Source organism: Rhinopithecus bieti, unplaced genomic scaffold (genome assembly GCF_001698545.2).
Source record: "Rhinopithecus bieti isolate Rb0 unplaced genomic scaffold, ASM169854v2 scaffold_20150, whole genome shotgun sequence".
NCBI lineage: Eukaryota > Metazoa > Chordata > Mammalia > Primates > Cercopithecidae > Rhinopithecus > Rhinopithecus bieti.
Genome location: NW_016810565.1, coordinates 3,495,702 through 3,502,206, shown reverse-complemented (window position 1 = coordinate 3,502,206; position 6,505 = coordinate 3,495,702). Strand labels below are relative to the sequence as shown.

The window sequence follows — 6,505 nt, the reverse complement described above, 5'->3', positions numbered from 1 at the left end:
GCTTAAAATACCTAAATGATGGCATCCCCTATAAAAGTGTTCTAGGCCAAAATGATTTGACAAATTAGTTTTAGCTTCCATTCCAATAAGTATAATTTTTATGTTAGTCAAAGTATTCCAAGCCATAGAAAAAAAAATTAGAAATTTCCTCAATTCAATTTATGATGCTAACACACCTTAGTATCAAAACTTTCTTATTTCAAAAAAGAAATGAACAGTTTTCATTTCTTATGATAGATGGAAAAAACAAATGTATATTAAAATCATACACTGTGTGAAATGATGGCAATCATCTTTTGGGATTGATCTGAAATGAAGAGAATACTCATTGCTGATCTCTTGATTATTTGGGTATAATTCATGTTCCAAATGGAATACGTGGTATGAAGTAGAAGTGACAATTTGATGTGGGATCAGTAAATATGTATCCTACTTTTTTCAGGGTATGATGTGATTGCTCAAGCTCAGTCAGGTACTGGCAAGACAGCCACATTTGCTATTTCCATCCTGCAACAGTTGGAGATTGAGTTCAAGGAGACCCAAGCATCAGTATTGGCCTCCACCAGAGAGCTGGCTCAACAGATCCAAAAGGTAATTCTGGCACTTAGAGACTATATGGGAGCAACTTGTCATGCCTGCATTGGTGGAACAAATGTTCGAAATGAAATGCAAAAACTGCAGGCTGAAGCACCACATATTGTTGTTGGTACACAACAATATGTGGGAGAGTGTTTGATATGTTAAACAGAAGACATCTTTCTCCAAAATTGATCAAAATGTTTGTTTTGGATGAAGTAGATAAAATGTTGAGCCGTGGGTTTAAGGATGAAATCTATGAGATTTTCCAAAAACTAAACACAAGTATTCAGGTTGTGTTGCTTTCTGCCACAATGCCCAACTGATGTGTTGGAAGTGACCAAAAAATTCATGAGAGATCCAGTTTGAATTCTGGTGAAAAAGGAAGAATTGACCCTTGAAGGAATCAAACAGTTTTATATTAATGTTGAGAGAGAGGAATGGAATTTGGATACACTTTGTGATTTGTACGAGACACTGACCATTATGCAAGCTGTTATTTTTCTCAATATGAGGCGCAAGGTGGACTGGCTGACTGAGAAAATGCATGCCAGAGACTTCACAGTTTCTGCTCTGCATGATGATGTGGACCAGAAGGAGAGAGATGTTATCATGAGGAAATTCCAGTCAGGGTCAAGTCATGTTCTGATCACTACTGACTTGTTGGTTCGTGGGAATGATGTGCAACAAGTGTCTTTGGTTATAAATTATGATCTACCTACAATCGTGAAAACTATTTTCACAGGAGTCAATAGCAGCAGTCAATGACGAGATGGCACTCAGAAAGGGCGCTGACATAAGTTAGGACGTGGAATCGTAAGTGAAATAGCACACTGTTTGAATAAAGAGCTAGTCGACTTGGCAGAGGGGGTCGATTTGGGAGGAAAGGTGTGGCTATAAACTTTGTTACTGAAGAAGACAAGAGGATTCTTCATGACATTGAGACTTTCTACAATACTACAGTGGAGGGGATGCCCATGAATGTGGCTGACCTTATTTAATTCCTGGGATGAGAGTTTTGGATGCAGTGCTCGCTGTTGCTGAATAGGCGATCACAACGTGCATTGTGCTTCTTTCTTCGGGAATATTTGAGTCTTGTCTCAATACTCATAACGGATCAGAAATACAGATTTTGATAGCAAAGCAACATTAGTTGCGAGCTCTTGTGAGGAAAGTCATTGGCTTTATCCTCTTTAGAGTTAGACTGTTGGGGTGGGTATAAAAGATGGGGTCTGTAAAATCTTTCTTTCTTAGAAATTTATTTCCTAGTTCTGTAGAAATGGTTGTATTAGATGTTCTCTATCATTTAATAATATACTTGTGGACTAAAAGATATAAGTGCTGCATAAAATCAGCCAATTATATTAAGCTAGCATATCTGCCTTTGTTGTGTTTGTCATTAGCCTGAGTAGAAAGGCCTTTAAAACTTTTTTAGAATGCATTTTATTTGGTATTGTATTTATTCAATAAAGTATTTAATTAGTGAAAAAAATCATACACTATGGTCAAGTAGTTTTTATTCTAGGAAAAGAAAGATATGTCAATGTAAGACACAGCTGCACAGAGACTACACAGCTGTGTTCTCACTAGTGACAGAACCACTGCACACCACCAGCAAGCACCCTTCTACCTCCCTATAGGGGAAGGTCTTTCCATAGTGAAAATAGTCTGTAAAGTCTGCAAGAGGTGACTTCATCAAATATGCAGACATCAGTGAAAGGCAACAAGAAACATGTAAAACCAAGGAGATATATCACCCGCAAAAGAACACAATATCTCCCAAAATTGACCGGAAAGAAAAGAAAAAAAGCCACTGTACTCCAGCCTGGGGGACACAGCGAGACTCCATCTCAAAAAAAAAAAAAGGAAATGAAAAAAAACTAACAAATAACTCAAAATTCAAAATAATTTAGGAAGCTCAGCAAACTTCAAAAAATACAGAGAAGTAATTCAGTGAAATCAGAAGAACAATAAGCGACCAAAATGAGAAATGTAACAGAAAGATTGAAATTAAAAAAAAAAAAGCAAACAGAAATTCTGGCACAGAAGAATACAATGAATGAAATTTTAAAACGTAATAGAAAGCATCAGTGACAGAATGATCAAGCAGAAGAAAGAATCTGTGAACTTGAAGACAGATTATTTGAAAACATACAGTCAGAGGAGAAAAAAGAGTGAAAAACAATGATGAAAACTTATGGGACTTTGGGGAGAGTATCAAAAGAGCAAATGTTCATGTTATAGAAGTTCAAGAAGAAGAAGAGAGAAACAAAGGAGAAGGAAACTTATTTAAAGAAATAATAGCAGAAAACCTTCCAAACCTGGGGAGCAATATAAATATCCAGGTACAGGAAGGTTAAAGATCTCCAACCTGATTCAATCAAAACAAGACTACCCCTGAGACATAATCAATTTGTCAAAAACCAAAGACAGAGAGAGGATCCTGAAAGCTGCAAGAGAAAAGAAACAAATCACATGTAAAGAAGTTCCAGTAAGGCTAACAGTGGATTTCTCAGCAGAAACCTTACAGAACAGGAGAGAGTGGGATGATACTCAAAGTGCTGAAGGGGAAAAAAAAAACTTCCAACCAAAAATACTTTACTCAGAAAAGCTATTCTTCAGAAACAAAAGAGAGATAAAGACTTTCCCAGGCAAATTAAAGTTGAGGGAGTTTATCACCACCAGACCTGTCTTACAAGAAATGCTACAGGGAGTTCTTCAAGCTGAACAAAAGTATGCTAATTAGAAACATAAAAACATACAAAAGCAAAAACCTCACTGGTAAAAGTATGTAGTACACAGTCAAATTCAGAATACTCTAACATTGTAATGGTGGTGTGTAAATTACTTATTTTTTTAGTATAAAGGTTAAAAGACAAAATTGTTTTGAAATATAGTTATATTAATTTGATAAAGGATATACAATATTAAAAGATGCAAATTGTGACATCAATAACATCAAATGTGGGGAGGTGAAGTCTAGAGTTGTTGTATGCAAAGTTAAGTTGTTATTAGCTTAAAACAGCCTATTATAAGATGTTTTATACAAAGCAAAAACCTATAGTAGATACACAAAAAAGGAAGAAAGAAATCAAAGCCTACCTCTACAGAAAATCATCAAATCACAAAGGAGGACAGCAAGAGAGGAAGAAACAAAAACTCCATAGAACAACCATAAATCAATTAACAAAATGGCAGTAGTAAGTCCTTACCTATCAATAATTACCTTGAGTGGAAATAGATTGAAATATCCAATCAAAAAACGGAATGTTCTGTGAGGATTTTTTTAAAGACCCAACTATATGCTGCCTACAAGAGATTCACTTAACCTAAAAAGACACACAGATTGAAAGTGAGAGGATGGAAAAAAATATTCATGCAAATGAAAACCAAAAGAGAGCAGGATAGTTATACTTATAACAGATAAAATAGAATTTAAGCCAAAAAATTGTAAATTGAGACAAAGAAGGTCATTATGTAATGATATAAAGGGATTGATACATCAAGGAGATATAACAACTATAAATACATAGGTATCCAACATCAGACCACTTTAATATATAAAGCAAATATTAATAGATCTGAAGAGAGAGATAGATGGCACTACGATAATATAAGGAATTTCAATACTGCACTCTCAACAATTGACAAATCATCCAGATGGAAAATCAATAAGGAAACATTGGCTTTAACTATACTTCAGATCAAATGAACCAGACAGACACATATTTTAGGTTGGTGCAAAAGTAATTGCATTAATGGCAAAAACAACAATTACTTTTGCACCAACCTAAACAGAACATTTCATTCAACAGCAGCAGAATACCCATTCTTCTCAAGAGCATATACATGGAAAATTCTCTAGGATACACCATATGTTAGTCCACCAAACAAATCTTAACAAATTTATGAAGATTGAAACCATTTCAGACCCCAATGGTGTAAAACTAGAAATTAATAATAGAAGAAATTTTAGGAAATTCACAAACATGTGGAAATGAAACAACATGCTCCTAAACAAGGGGTCAAAGAAGAAATTAAAAGGATAATTGTTTTAATATCTTAAGATAAAAGAAAATGGAAGTTCAACATATCAAAAGTAATCCTAAGAGCAACAAATGCCTACATCAAAAAAGAAAAAGGAAGATCCCAAATAAACAACCTCACATTACATGTCAAAGGACTAGAAAAAGAACAAACTATGCCCAAAGACAATAGAAGAAAGGAAAGTGAGGTAAAGATCAGAGCTGAAATAAGTGAAATAAACACTAGAAGAACAATAGAAAGATCGACAAAACAAAGATTTGTTTTTGAAAAGAGGAATAAAATTGACAACCTTTAGCTACAGTAAGAAAAAAGAGAAGACTAAAATAAATAAAATAACAAATGAAAGAGGATACATTACAACTGGATCACACAAGTATGAAGGATTAAAAGAGACTATTATGGGCAGGACATGGTGGCTCACATCTGTAATCCCAGCACTTTGGGAGGTCAAGGCAAGTGGATCACGAGGTCAGGAGATCGAGACCATCCTGGCTAACACTGTGAAACCCCATCTGTACTAAAAATACAAAAACAAAATTAGTCAGGTGTGGTGGCGGGCACCTGTAGTCCCAGCTACTTGGGAGGCTGAGGCAGGTGAATGGCATGAACCCAGGAGGCAGAGTTTGCAGTGAGCTGAGATCACACCACTGTACTCCAGCCTGGGCAACACAGCAAGACTCCATCTAAAAAAGAGAGAGAACATTTATGAACATTTGTACATTATGAACATTTGTAGACCAACAAATTGGATAACCTAGAAGAAATGAATAAATTTCCAGACACATGCAATGTGCCAAGACTAAATCACAAATAAATTAAAAATCTGAACAGATTACTAATGAGTAAGGAGATTGAATCAGTAATAAAAAGTCTCATGTTTGAGACTTTTCCACTGAGACCTGATGGTTTCAATGCTGAATTCTATCAAACATTTAAAGAACACTAATACTAATTATCTTCAAACTATTCCAAAATATTGAAAAGGAGGGAATACTTCCAAACTGATTTTATAAGGCCAGCATTAGCTGGATACCAAAGCCAAGTAGGACACCACAGAAAAGAAAATTACAGGCCAACACCCCTGATGAATATAGATGCAAAAATCCTTAATAAAATACTGGCAAACAGAATTCAACAACACTTTTAAAGGATCATTCACCATGATCAACTGGGATTTATCCCTGGGATGCAAGTATGGTTCAACATATACAAATCAATAAGTGTGATACATCATATTAACAGAATGAAGGACAAAGCTATATGATCATCTCAATAGATGTAGAAAAGACATTTGACAAAATTCAACATCTTTCATCCTAAAAATTCTCAACAAATTAGACCTAAAAGAAACTTACCTTAACACAATAAAGCCCATATACTCAAACCCATAGCTACATCATTCTCAGTAAATCTTTTCCTCTAAGATCAGGAATAAGACAAGGATGCCCACTCTCACCAGTTCTATTCAACAGAGTACTGGAAGTCCTAGCCAGAGCAATTATGCAAGAGAAAGATGTAAAAAGCCATTCAAATCAGAAAGGAAAAAGTTAAATTGTCTGTTTGCAGACTACATGATCCTCTATGTAGAAAATCCTAAAGATTCCACCAAAAAACTCTTAGAACTAATAATTCTGTAAAATTGTAGCATACAAAGTAAACATACAAAAATAAGTAGTGCTTCTAAACACTAACAAAAGCTACCTGAAAAGAAATCAAGAAAACAACCCCACTTACAATAGCTATAAAAAAAAAATCCTTAGAAATAAATTTAACCCAGGGGGATAAAAGATCTGTAATCTAAAAATTAAAACATTGATAAAAAATTAAAGACACAAACAAATGGAAAGATATTTATGTTTACGGATTTAAATAATTAATATTG

General features: G+C 34.7%; 1 pseudogene across 1 annotated transcript; it reads left to right on the top strand.

Moving 5' to 3' along the window:
- The first annotated feature begins 439 nt into the window (after positions 1–439).
- Positions 440–2,055, top strand: LOC108542358 (eukaryotic initiation factor 4A-II-like; annotated as a pseudogene). Its single transcript, XR_001889245.1, has 2 exons — positions 440–1,268; positions 1,460–2,055. The product of XR_001889245.1 is annotated as a eukaryotic initiation factor 4A-II-like (transcript).
- Positions 2,056–6,505: the final 4,450 nt, after the last annotated feature.